Source organism: Loxodonta africana, chromosome 4 (genome assembly GCF_030014295.1).
Source record: "Loxodonta africana isolate mLoxAfr1 chromosome 4, mLoxAfr1.hap2, whole genome shotgun sequence".
NCBI lineage: Eukaryota > Metazoa > Chordata > Mammalia > Proboscidea > Elephantidae > Loxodonta > Loxodonta africana.
Window position 1 is genome coordinate 112,490,938 of NC_087345.1, and position 13,438 is coordinate 112,504,375.

At 40.8% G+C, this 13,438-nt stretch overlaps 1 long non-coding RNA gene across 1 annotated transcript in view; it reads right to left on the minus strand.

The window, feature by feature from the left end:
• Positions 1-227: 227 nt before the first annotated feature.
• The window catches only part of LOC135231223 (uncharacterized), a 57,524-nt gene continuing 44,313 nt past the window's right edge, over positions 228-13,438 (minus strand). Inside the window, exons 2-3 of the long non-coding RNA XR_010321879.1 lie at positions 1,591-1,770; positions 228-663 (exon numbers count right to left, since the gene is read on the minus strand). This is a non-coding gene — a long non-coding RNA (uncharacterized LOC135231223). The remainder of the gene's footprint in view (positions 664-1,590; positions 1,771-13,438) is intronic.

Genomic DNA, 13,438 nt, shown 5'->3' on the forward strand with positions numbered 1-13,438 from the left:
GTCAGGAGCCAGCTGTAACACCCACCACGCAGTTTCAGTCTTGTAGAGAGCTGTTTTATTGTCTTTTGATGCACTCCCGAGTTCTGATGCTTTTTACAATCCTTTTAGATAGGGTCTTCTATATGTGAGTAACATAAATATACAGAAACAAACAGTAAATATATCATACAGGAACAAACAGAAAGAATTGAGGAAAAAAATTCACCAAAATCTATCACTTCTAAGTAATCAGTATAAATGCTTTCTAGGATTTTTTTTTTAATCATATATATGGTATATGCCTCAGTAATGTTCTAATCCCCAATAAATATTTGTTGAATAACTAAATTAATTGATTAATTAAAGGCTGTAACAATCCAGTTGGGCAAGTTTGTGCTCTGATTTTTTTTTAACTTCAATGAACATAATCATTTTATTTTCTGATATTGGTAGATCATTATTGCCTTCATTTTTAAGGGCTTTGGAAAGTTCTGTTGAGGAAATACGCCACAATTGACAAAACAATTCCTGTATACTTGGAGAACATTTATTTATTTATTTTTTGCATTTTTTTCTATTATAGATAATACTATAATGACCAACTTCTTCCATACAGTTTATTCCACATTTTTTGAAGCACTTCTTCTAGATAGATTCTCTTGATTAGGTGTCAGCAGACTTTCCCTGTGAAGGCCAGACAGTAAACATTTTAGGTTTTGTGGGCCAAATGGTCTCTACCCCAACTACTCAGCTTTGCTGATGTAGTGTGAAAACAGTCATAGGCAATACATAAATGAGTGTATCTGTGTTCAAATAAAAAATTACATAAGACAACTGAAATTTAATTTTCATATGTCATGAAATGCTACTTTTTTTTAATCTATTTCAACCATTTAAAAATGTAAAAACCATTTTGAGCTCATGAGCTGTACAAAAACAGGTGATGGGCTATATATGGCCCTTTGGCCTATAGTTTGCTGACCCCTGTTCCAGAGTCATGGTCCCTGGGTGATGAGCTAACTGAAAAGTTGGCAGTTTGAACCGAGTCAGGGGCACTGTGGAAGAAAGGCCTGGAGATCTGCTTCCGTAAAGGTTACAGCCAAGAATATCCTATGGAACTCGGTTCTACTCTGTAACAAACAGGGTCCCCATGAGGCAGAAACCACTGAAAAGCAACAGATTTGGGGGTTTTTCCTCACATCCCTATAGAGCCTAGGAATTACTGGGTCAGGCTGTGAGCATTCTATGGCTTTCAGTACATAACTGTCCAGTACTTTGCTGGTAATTTTGATTCAACCATATTTCTTGGTTGTTATGTTTCTAAGTTCAGGCATTTGAATAGTTTGTGTTTCGATCGTTGGGCCACATAATTACTATTAAAGGACTATGCAAAAGACTTGGTAAAGTAGAGGGTCAGCAAAAAGAGATGAGATGGATCGACACAGTGGCCAAACAATGGACTCAAACATAGCAATGACTGGGAGGATGGCGCAGGACCGGGCAACATTTTGTTGTATATAAGGTCACCATGAGTCAGAGCCAACTCGATGGTACATAACGCTTGCAGTTTATTAGCTCTGACCAGTAACCATGTTGTTACAATTGACTTACAGTGACAAGACTGTAGAAGAGGTCCTCTAGTCCAGCCTTCTCAAGCAAGAAAGGCCCTCGTTAAAAGTTGTCCAGAAAGGGTACTTTGGGATTTCATCATCCAGCCTTCATCTTTCCCAATTCAAACACATTTCATTTTAATTCTTCAGTTAAGCCTGAGAACACCTGGCCAGCATCCACCTTCAAACACAGAGACAATTATTAAGTTAATCCCTCTGCATTTCTTTCTCTATCCTAGATTGATAATGGTGAACAGAACTATTTCCTTTTGTGGGTGGTGAAACTGAAGAATAAAAATGGCTCTTCTCTGATTGGATGGTGACTCTGGAAAAGAAAACTAACTCAAAATTCCACGTTCTTCTGCCTCTAGAGCTAACTGTCACGATCATAAATTAATATTTATCAAGCATCCACTGGTTGCACACCGCTGTGTGAGGCACAATGCCAATTAGTCCTACTCATGACGGTACATTTTTTATTTTCTTTTCGATTTATTAAATTGTACCCTGCATTATTCAATTGCTTCAGGCCATAAATGCAAAATTGAAAATATTCAATTAGGACACATATAACAAAGCAGCAACAGTTAAAACATGGTCCATGACAACAGCAATTTTACAGTTACTATTCTCAAAACCTAGAAAGGGCAGATTTACAAGATGCTTGAATGCCGCAGAACCTGCCAGACCCAGGACAGTGAACTCCTTACAAAGAGGAAAACTCTTTCCCCAGATTCCTATATGTGGAATTTGGGACTCAAGATTTGGAGGTAGCTTCCCTCAACTGCTAGAATTTTTCTAAATCTCCTAATTTTGAAGAATTATACTCCTTACTCCAACTAAGAGAAGCTCAGCATTTTTCAAAGAAAAATACGAGTTTGAGAATATGCGTTTATACTCCTCTCACACCTTAAGTATATATATATTTTTTGGCGGGAGGGATGTTTGTATAAGCCAGGTGATAAGTTACATACAAAGAAAACAGCCATTTGTTTTTATGGAAATATCTTAGACTCTAAGACCAGAGGGGGTTCTTCATGGCTGAGGGTCATTAACAGAAGGGCGATACTCCACAGAAATCAGTCCAAGGGAGGGGCTTGAGAAGAGGTTTGCTTGTTTATCTTTATAAATGAAAGAAGGGAAGGAATCAACTGTTGCCTTAGTAAATGTGCAGATGGTCCTAAAGCATACAGTGTTTTTAATACTACAGAATAGAGGTAAAATTCAAAATAGCTCTAGCCAGTTTTTTTTAATGGTCTTACAAAAAGAAAATTAAATTTAATAGGGACAAATATATAATGCTATAACTAGAGGGAAACAAGCATACAAATGTAATATAGGAAAAGACTTGTTTGTTCTCAATACACTAGAAAAGAATAGGCTCACATTTGACAATGAAGTGAATTAAAATAATAATATAGTGTCACTGTAAAGTAAATCAGTAGATATTTAGGTTGTTAGATGTTTGCCATCACGTCAGGAGTTTAAATGTGTAAAAGTCACGCTGCGTTAGACTCAGCATAATTTTTGAAACAGCGCCTCGGAGTTATATGGTGAGACTCTTTAAAATGAAGGGTCCCAAGAATCTGCATTTTAAACAAGCTCACCCTATGATTCGTATGCAGGTTGTCTTGTGGTCCACACTTTGAGAAACACTGCTCTAGAGATGGCCCATTCTTCACAGCCACGCTGCAGTTCCGGGGTCCACCCCAGGCATGGGATGCTGCTCTCAGTTCTCAGCTGAGTGACCCGCTTTATATGCACCTGAGAATGAATACTGCCTAGGCTCATGCACAGGCCATCCACTTCTGTCTGTTATTTCCTTAAAGACATAACTCATTATTAAAACAACTTCTCAAATGACATATTTGAATATTTCTCTGTCCTCTAAGCTTTTGAAGACAGGGACTGTTCTTGTTCCTCCTGACGATCCCAGTGTTTATGACAGTGGAGTTCAGTAATATTTTTTTATTGTTGAATAATAGGCACAGTGTTATTGATCCATTTGTGTTATAAAATATATGAGATATAGCTTATGTCAACATTTAAAGAGATATAAACCTCTGGCTTACAGAGTGTATACTGTTCCTACTTACATTCAAGCTTTATCACTATGAATGGAAACATTTTTCTCACTTATTCTTGTACAAGGCATTCACCCACAGCTCTGCCTCTTCAGAACCATTTCAGGTACTTTAAAAATTGATCATAATTTATCATAGAGAATGTATTAACTGCCTTCCTAAGAACAACACTGTGTCTCTCCCCCAACCCCTCGGTTAACCTTCAGTCCATTCAGGTCTAAACCTGCCCTCTCTCAGAAAAAGACTGCTTTGAATTTCTTCATGTTGTGAAGCTGTGTCCCTATCTGCATTCCGAGTTCCGAGGTCCCAGGCCTGCAGCGCATGCATGCACACGCACACGCACGCGCGCACACACACACACACCTTGAAGCGTGACACACTGCTTCTTCTGTCTAATCCTCTCCTTATAACCTCTAACGTCCATGCTAATTAAAAGTCCTTCTAGCAATTTGTCATTTGGGTGTCATTTGGGTGTTACTCTGTGCATTTTTTTTTTTTCCCCAAATAACATATTAACTCATCTTCCCAAGTTTTAGATCATTTCAAAGCTGTATCTTAATAGGATTTCTCCTTCCATGAATTCTCCAAGCAAAACTCTTTGAAACCAAATTATACTTCGGTCTCCTCATAAATACAGTCCTTGCTTACCACTCTAAATTTGACCTTTAGTGAATTGTTGCAGTCACTAAATGGTGGTGGTGCATTTTTGTGTGCCACATTTTGAAACGTATTTGTTAAAAAAAAAAAAAAAAACACATTTTCAGAAAAAAATAACATCTCCTGTAGAAAGATTACCGATACTGGGGCTGTTTCCCCTGCAGGCCAGAATGCTGAGGGCTAGCTTTACTTTCTTCCGATACATGAAGGGCTTTTGGGAAAGAGATATCTGGTTACTTGTTACCCACGTCTGGAGGGAATAAATAAGAAACTGAAGGCTGAAGTTAAAGCAAGATAGCCATACGTTTAGCAACAAAAAGAACTTGTGCTGCAACAGTCTACCAAAGATGAGAATAGCACACATGTGGGAAAGTGTGGACCTTCACTGAGGGCCCTCACCTCAACAGGACCTGGCTAAGAGGCTCTCTTGAAGCCCTGTTGAGCTGAATTAATTAAGAAAAAAAAAAATAACTATAAGAGTGAACATGAAATTTTATTTTATATTTTTGACACTTGGTAATAATTTTTCTCAAATTAAAAAAAATGGAGTTTTTTATATTATTTGCATACAGGATGATCAAATGAGATAGCAACAGATGCCCAAAGAATAAATAAGATGACCAAAAGGATAGGCCAGTGATGTGTTACACAGAAGGATGATACAGTTTGGATGACAAAGCACACACTTAGAATATCCATTTATTCACTCATTCATGCAACCATATACATGTCATGGATTGAATTATGTCCCCCCAAAAATGTGTGTATCAACTTGCTTAGGCCATGATTCCCAGCATTCTGCAATGGTCCTCCATTTTGTGATTATAATTTTATGTTAAGAGGATTAGGGGTGGGACTGTAACACCCTTACCAAGTCACATCCAATGTAAAGAGAGTTTCCCTGGGGTGTGGCCTGCACCACCTTTTATTTCTCAAGACATAAAAGGAAAGGGAAGCAAGCAGAGAGTTGGGGACCTTATACCATAAAGAAGCACCAGGAGCAGGGTGTGTCTTTTGAACGTGGGGTTTCTGTGCAGAGAAGCTCCTAGTCCGGGGGAATATTGTCGAGAAGGACCTTCCTCCAGAGCCGACAGAGAGGGAAAGCTTTCCTTGGAGCTGACGCCCTGAATTTGGACTTCTAGCCTACTAGACTGCAAGAAAATAAGTGGCTATGAGTCGGAATCGACTCAATGGCAATGGTTTTGTTTTGTTTTGTTTTTTGGTTCTTTGTTAAACCCATCCACTTGTGGTATTTCTGTTTTGGCAACACTAGATAACTAAGACAATACACTAAGTGCCTGCTGTGTGCCAGACACTATTCTAGATACTTGAACAAAACACCGAGCCCTGTCCTCATGTAATTTACATTCTAGTAGAGGGAAGCTAACAATAAACAATAAATGTAATAAGTAAATCATAAAGTGTTTCACAAAGTGATAAATGATGAGAACGCAAGCAAGCAGTAGAGTAGGTTAAGGGGAACCAAGAGTGGCCGCTAGGTTGCGGTATTACAGTGGTCAGGCAGGTCTCATGGAGAAGGATGATGTGAGCAAAGGCTTGAAGGAGTGCTGGGGTGAGCCATGAGGATACCACTGAGGAAGACTGTTCTAGGCAGAGAGGAGAGTTAAAGCAAAGGTTCCAAGGCAGAAGATACCTTGTTAAGGATTGAACTGTGTCCTCCAAAAAATATGTTGAAATTGTAAACCCAGCCCTGGTACCTGTAAAAGGAACCCTAGTGGTGCAGTGGTTAAGAGCTTGGCTGCTAACTGAAAGGGTGGCAGTTTGAATACACTAGGCACTCTTTAGAAACTTTTGGGGGCTGTTCTACTCTGTCCTGTAGGGTCACTATGACTTAACAGCAATGGGTTTGGTACCTATAAACATGACCCTGTTTGGAAACAGGGGTTTTTGTTATGTTAATGAGGTCATATCACTGTAGGGTATGTCCTAAACCTAATCATTTCTAACTTACAAAAAAATAGCCTAGACACAGAGACACACACCACATGAAAAAAAAAAAATTGTTTAAAAGCCAAAGAATGCCAAGGAACCAAGAAATGCCCAGGGCTACTGACAAGGAAGGAATCAACATGCTGAGACCCTCATTCAGACTTTCAGCCTCCAGAAGTACGAGAAAAAAATTTTCTGCTTTTTAATGTCACCCACTTGTGGTATTTCTGTTACAGCAGCACTGGCAAAGTAAAACATACCTGGTTGGTTGAAGGAACAGCAAGGAGGCCATCCAGGTTCCCTCATCCCCAACACAGTGAGGGAAGAGCAACAAAGGATGAGATTAGAGGAAATAGGGAGTGGAAACAGACAATGAAGGGGTTCTGCACTAAGATGAGAAATGACAGTGGCTCTGACTAGGCTGGTAGCAGTAGACATAATAAATAAGAGAGGCCAGGGTGATAGCAAGTCATGAATAAGGAAGAAAAAGGGCTAAAGAACTGCTGTAGACAAAAGTTATACATATGAAGAAAAATTCACACATTTCCTTTCTCATCAAGGAAACGAACCACTGGATTCTTACATTATTTATATTGAATGTTGTTGCTTGTATAATTTCTCAAAGTGACTGACAGCATTTGAAGTAAAGATGAGTTTGCTCTGGCAGTTATTGTTGAATAGCAGAGTAATTTCTCTTACAAACTAACATGTCGATGTTATTTGTGTGTTTGGATTGCAGTGATTCCCTGGGGCTGCAAAAAAATGTAAACTGACTCAAAAAATAAATTGGGAGCTCATTTGAAAGCAAAAAACCATTTGGGGGGCAGGGGTAAATGAAGAGTATAAAACAAGTACCCATTTGTACAAGAGCAGATTTTTCTCTTTTCTTTATCTTGATCAAATATTGAATATCCGGTTATGCTAAGCGAAATTAGTCAGTTGCAAAAGGACAAATATTATATGAGACCATTATTATAAGAACTCAAGAAAAAGTTTAAACACAGAAGAAAATATTCTTTGATGGTTACAAGGGTGGGGAAGGAGGGAGAGGGGTATTCACTAATTAGACAAAGAACAAGAACTATTTTAGGTGAAGGGAAAGACAACACACAATACATGAGAGGTCAGCACAACTGGTCTAAACCAAAAGCAAAGAAGTTTCCTGAATACAACCGAATGCTTTGAAGGCCAGAGTAGCAGGAATGGGGGTCTGGGGACCATGGTTTCAGGGGACATCTAGGTCAATTGGCCTAAGAAAATGTATTAAGAAAACGTTGTGCATCCCACTTCGGTGAGTGGCGCCTGGACTCTTCAACACTAGCAAGCAGCCATCTAAAATGCATCAATTGGTCTCAACTCACCTGGAGCAAAAGAGAATGAAGAGCACCAAAGACATAAGTAGAGATGACCCCAAGAGACAGAAAGGGCCACATAAACCAGAGACTACAATGGACTGAGACCAGAAGAACTAGGTGGTGCCAGGCTACCACCAATGACTGCCCTGAAAGGGAACACAACAGAGAATCCCTGATGGACCAGGAGAGCAGTGGGATGCAGATCTTAAATTCCCGTAAAAAGACCAGGCTTAATGGTCTGACTGAGCCCGGAGGGACCCTGACGGTCATGGTTCCCAGACCCTCTGTTAGCCCAAGACTGGAACCATTCCTGAAGCCAACACTTCAGACAGGGATTGGACTGGATTATGAGATAGAAAATGATACTGGTGAGGAATAAGTTTCTTGGCTCAAGTAGACACATGAGACTATGTGGGCAGTTCCTGTCTGGAGGCAAGGTGAGAAGCCAGAGGGGGACAGGAGCTGGTTGAATGGGCATGGGGAATACAGAGAGGAGAGGGGGAATGTGCTGTCTTATTAGGGGGAGAGCAGCTAGGAGAACATAGCAAGGCGTATATAACTTTTTGTATGAGAGACTGACTTGATTTGTAAACTTTCGCTTAAAGCACTATAAATTAAAAAATATAAATATTGACTATCTGGGACCCTCCAGTGTATACTCTATGCTATTGGGTTCTCTCTTCAAAAACTGGAATTCCACCTATCCCCTGCAGTCCAAACCATCCACTGTAGTGAGAGTGCCCAGGGGCTCCTTCCCAGGATAGGTCTAGCTCCAGCTTCCCACCCCTACTCTAGTCCCCAGGCCTCTGTGCTGAGATTGCTGGCTTTGTCCTCAGTGGCTGATAAAGCTGCAGCAAAGAGGTCCACCCAGATCTGCAGAATTGTCGGCAAATATTCATCAGAGACAGATGGCCCAGCCAATTGCCTTCACAGCCCAGACTCTTTCTGATGGCATCCCTCCTCTAGCAAGGGATCCTGAGCAAGGGTCATCCATGCCTTATCCATTTGAAATGCATCCCAGGTGGAGTACTGGGTGCTGAGGATGCTACTCTCAGGGAGCCCTCCTTGCTGCTGGAAGGTCAGAAACATTTTTTCCCATCCAACCAATATCTTGTCACTTTGTAAGTTTTGCCTCCATCTGAGATTCCGTCCTCCGTACAGTGTCTATTCCTGCATTCTACGTATTAACCTTTTCTGTGTTTTTAAATGTGATCATCCTCACGAATGGAAGAAGAATGGATTCTGCTTTTTGAAACCTAAGCACCCAGGAACAGTTTCTGTAATCATTCAGAAAGAGCCAGTAGTGGTTCAGCTGGGTCTTACTCCCTGCATTGCTCCACCTGTTTCATGGGATCCCTACTTGAGTGCACACAGCCCATCCTTCCAGAGCCCTGAGACACCATAGTCTTCCTTTGATGGTCAACCAAGCCTGGTCAAGTTGTCTAGGCCTCCATCCTGCCTATCCCAATTTCATCATCTTTCTACCTATTGTTTCTTGGATGTTAGCAAAACTCCTGCCTGAGAGACTAAATTAATTCAACGGGCAAAGTTAGCCCTGGGGCCTGTCGGCTGCCTTGGAAGACCCCTTCCTCAACTTAAGGTACACCTCAGCTTGGAGAGGCCTCTCAGCCCCATCCTCCTCTATCAATGTCTGTCATATCCCATGGCCTGGTTCTGCACTTCAGTCCACATCACCTGTGTTTGCTCTAATTTAATAAACTGCCCCATCACAGGGCTTCCAAGGCTGTAAATCTTTACAGAAGCAGACTGCCTCATCTTTCTCCTGTGGAGAGGCTGGTGAGTTCGAACAGCTGACCTTTCAGTTAGCAGCTGAGTGCTTAACCACTGCACCACTAGGGCTCCTTAACAAAAGACACAAGTAGGATATTTATTAGTGTAGCTTGATATGGGAGAAGAGCTACAGTATCTTGATTGCTAACCCCTGAGGAAAAAAGTGTGGTCAAGACCGAACTGACCAGGCTCCAGCCATAGGACTCTAGAGCGGGTCGCATGACTCCTGTTTCTATGAAGTCTCAGTTAAACACAACACAGCAAATAAGGATGTGACCCAACCTAGTTCCTGACAGGCTGCCCTTGGCCCTGTCAGTTGAAGATATCCTAACCCCAGGTATCCTTCCCTGTACCTCTCAGCTTGACCACACTATGGACTATGCAGGCAGGAGGGGGGTACTAAGTGTCATGCCCCATGGTATGAGGGGGCCAGTCTTGCGAAAGTATTCACCTGGGACACGCAACACCTGGTTTTAAAAAGGGGGTGCTATATGGCAGTGGGCAAGTCAAAGAGTCTTATAGATAAAAACTAAAAGGAATCTTAGTGGTCTACTGTGGGACCAGAATTGCTTCCCAGGGCTTCTCGGCTCCATTTGTGCAGCGACCTTCCATCCTGCCTCCCTCAGACAGGACCTTAACTGCCTCTTCTGGTTATAAAAAGAATTGCTAAGGGCTGTCCAGAGTCAACTCACATAATCAGGGGGACTTCCTGCAGAGCTGGAAGGTGCCAAAACCAAGGCGCTGAGCCTTCTCCCCTGGCCAGGCTGCAGTCTGTGGAGCTGACAAATGTGTCCAGGGAAGGGTATGTGTTTGTTTACACAGCTTGAGCAGGGTGGGATGTGTCATGGGCAAGAGAAGACCCAGAGTGGGAATTAGGTTAGGAGGAACAAAGACAGAAGAATTTTTAAAAATAAAAACAAACAAAAAAGAATACAGTAGGAGGGAAAGAGCTGAATGATGTTTGTTGTTGTTAGGTGCCATCAAGCGGATTCCGACCCATAGCAACCCATGTGATGGCAGAGCTGACCCAGAGGGTTTTCATGGCTGTAGTCTTTATGGGAGCAGATCACCAGGTCTTTCTCCCACTGAGACACTGTGTAGATTTCAAACCACCAACCTTTTGGTTAGCAACCAAGCACTAAGATTCTAGAGATCTTCTCCCACATCAAGCTACACTAATCACTATCTTACTTGTGCCTTTTGTTATATTGAAACAAACATCTTCTCTGCCTTCTGAAACACAAACTATTCTCTATTTCTAGTAGTTCTGGATTTGAGATTTTAAGCAAAGAAGGACAAAATAACTACCCCTTAAGATGACTTTATCACAGATTGGAAATTAGATAATGATATTACTGGGATTTTTCTTGTAAAAATACTTTGCTTCCTGAATAAAATGTAAAAGGAGAAATGAATATATCACCCCTCTGGGCTCATGAAGGCCCCAGGATAGTGGTCAAGGCATTGATATTTGTCCGATGGTCTGGGGTTGCCATGTTGCCCCTGAGCCACTTAAACTTATAAATAATCGGTCAATATTTATTTGATCCCAGTGAATTGAAGCAGGAATATGGAATATAGCCACCTAGAGATTATCAACAATAAACTTCAAAGTCACCTTAACCATAATTTCTTTTATCCTACTGCAGAAATCTGGATTTGTATGGGCATTTTCCCATGTTTCCTTAAAGAAGAAACAAAAATTTGTAATCTGAAGAGTTCGAGAATGTGAGCATAGCTTTGGTCATTGTTAGTGCATACAGTGTGAATTTTTGTGGCCCTGAAGATGCACCGATCCTATTTTGAATGGGCCAAAGTAAATTCACTCCATTTTACTCAGCCACACTTATGTGTAAAACAAAGATGCCAGGTTCTGGAAGTGGGCTTACATTTCTCAGCAGCCGATTTACTTCTACGACTGATATGAAGCTGGCCATCAGATAATTGCTTTCTGCCCACCACTGTATCCTGTAATACAGTATGAACAAAAAGACTTGTAGTAAAGCCTGCCACTGCTTTGTGAAGTCATTATCTACCTTTATTAATTACTGTCCAATAGAAGGATGAGGTTCTATGCAAACCTGTGAAAAACACTACCACATCCAAACACAACACTAAAAAGACTGAGCTGAATACAGGGTTGTTTTTATTAAGAAAAAATAAATAAAAAGACCTACCTATGTGCACTGTTTTTTTTTTTTTTTTTTTTTTTAGCACAAGATAAAAAGTTCTGATGGTAATATTTCCCCCGCCTTCTGATACCCAAAATTCACCATCAAAAATGTGTTCCGTTGGATGCAAAACAGTACAGCATTACGCGTACTAGATTTGGAGCCAGACAACTGGATTCTGAAACTCAAAGACCACGACAAGTCCTCAAACTCTATGAGCCACGGTTTCCTCAAATGCAAAGTGGTTGCTTTTCATACCCAGCTATGTCTCTCTTTCCTGTGTAGTAGCCAAACCTCCTGACAACAACCTCCATAGAATTTGTCTTCCTGAGCGCTTCTCTGTACTTATGCCTTTTTAAAGTTACTATTTTCATGAAGCATCTCTTCCAGGCAACAGTGGATCTATTGTCTGGAATCCCTTTTTTGTCACAGTTTGGGGTTTTTCCAAATCACATGTGCCAGCAACATCATCACTAAACATTCCACGTGATGATCAATGGAAGAGTCTCTGTTGGTCTTTCTGTGACACTCGGTCACTTTGTTTTTTACACAGAGCCTTAAAGAGGGACCTCATTGGCCAGAGGAAAAAACAGGTGGTGAGCCTAGTTATCACCCTGCGGTCCTCCCTTTCTCATTTCCTTTTTTTTTTTTTTTTTGGTCTTTCTAGTCATGCTTGATTTGCATTTTTACCCCACCATTCAAAGGTGATACCATTTCTGCTCTCTCACACCAGTCTTAGCACTTCCTTTCCCAAGGCAGCTGTTCGAATGGAAATACTGCGGGCTTTCTAATGGAAATACTGCGGGCTTTCTAGTGCCACATACAGCACTTCTAATCCTTGCTCTGGTATTTACAAACTGTGGGATTAAAAAAAAAAAAAATTGGGATTAATGGTGACTTTTTCTTCTTTTTTTCTCTGAACTTCTATCTCCTCATCTGTTTAAATGAAAATCACATTTACTTCACGGGTTTGTTGTGTGACTAAAGATTACACATGTGCACCTGTCTCATGTAAGGTGATCAATGAATATTAATTCTCTTTCTCCTTCGTAAATGCTTTCTTCTTTTTATCTTCTGTTATCTTACTTTCATTCTAAGGTTCTATAACATCAAAGCTTTTTGCACCTTTCTTTCCCCATCCTTTCCCTATCTTTTTTTTCATCTTCCCTCAGCTCTTTGGCACTTCAGCTCAGAGTTTAAGTACATGAGCTTTTGACTCAGAGAGCCTGTGTTCAAAGCCCAGATCCTCTACCTCCCAGGACTATCACCACAGATAGGTCACTGAATCAGCCTCTTGCCCTGATAAATGGAACTAACAATAGGGCCTACCTCATAGGTTGCCCTGATAGCAAATGTGACAGTGCATGCAGAAAACTTAGCAGAGTGCTACATGCATAATAAACGGTCATTAATGTATTCTTTTCTCCCCAATTCGTAAATCTTGCTCTTCTCTTCACATTCATCAGGAACCATTTTTACCTTTGTGTTCTTCTAACCTCAAGTTTCCTCTTTCAGATTAACTCTTCCCCTTTCTGCCAAATTACTCTCTCACCTACACCCTCACCTACACACATATTACAAAACCACTCAAGGGTCATAAGGCCGTCACAGTGCCTGAAAACACTTTTTTTAAATGTCCATATTTTCATTCTTTTTGAGGCCTTGAAGTTGTATGTTACAGCCATTTAAGGATAAGTCTAGGGTCATTTTTATCATTCCTTTTTTTTTTTTTTCTCTCCCTCTCTCTCTTCGCCTCCAACAGGATGCCATCACTTTCTACTTTCAGACACATGCTCCCATCTCCTTCATCTGTGCCCTCCCTTCCGTTTTCATTATTGTTT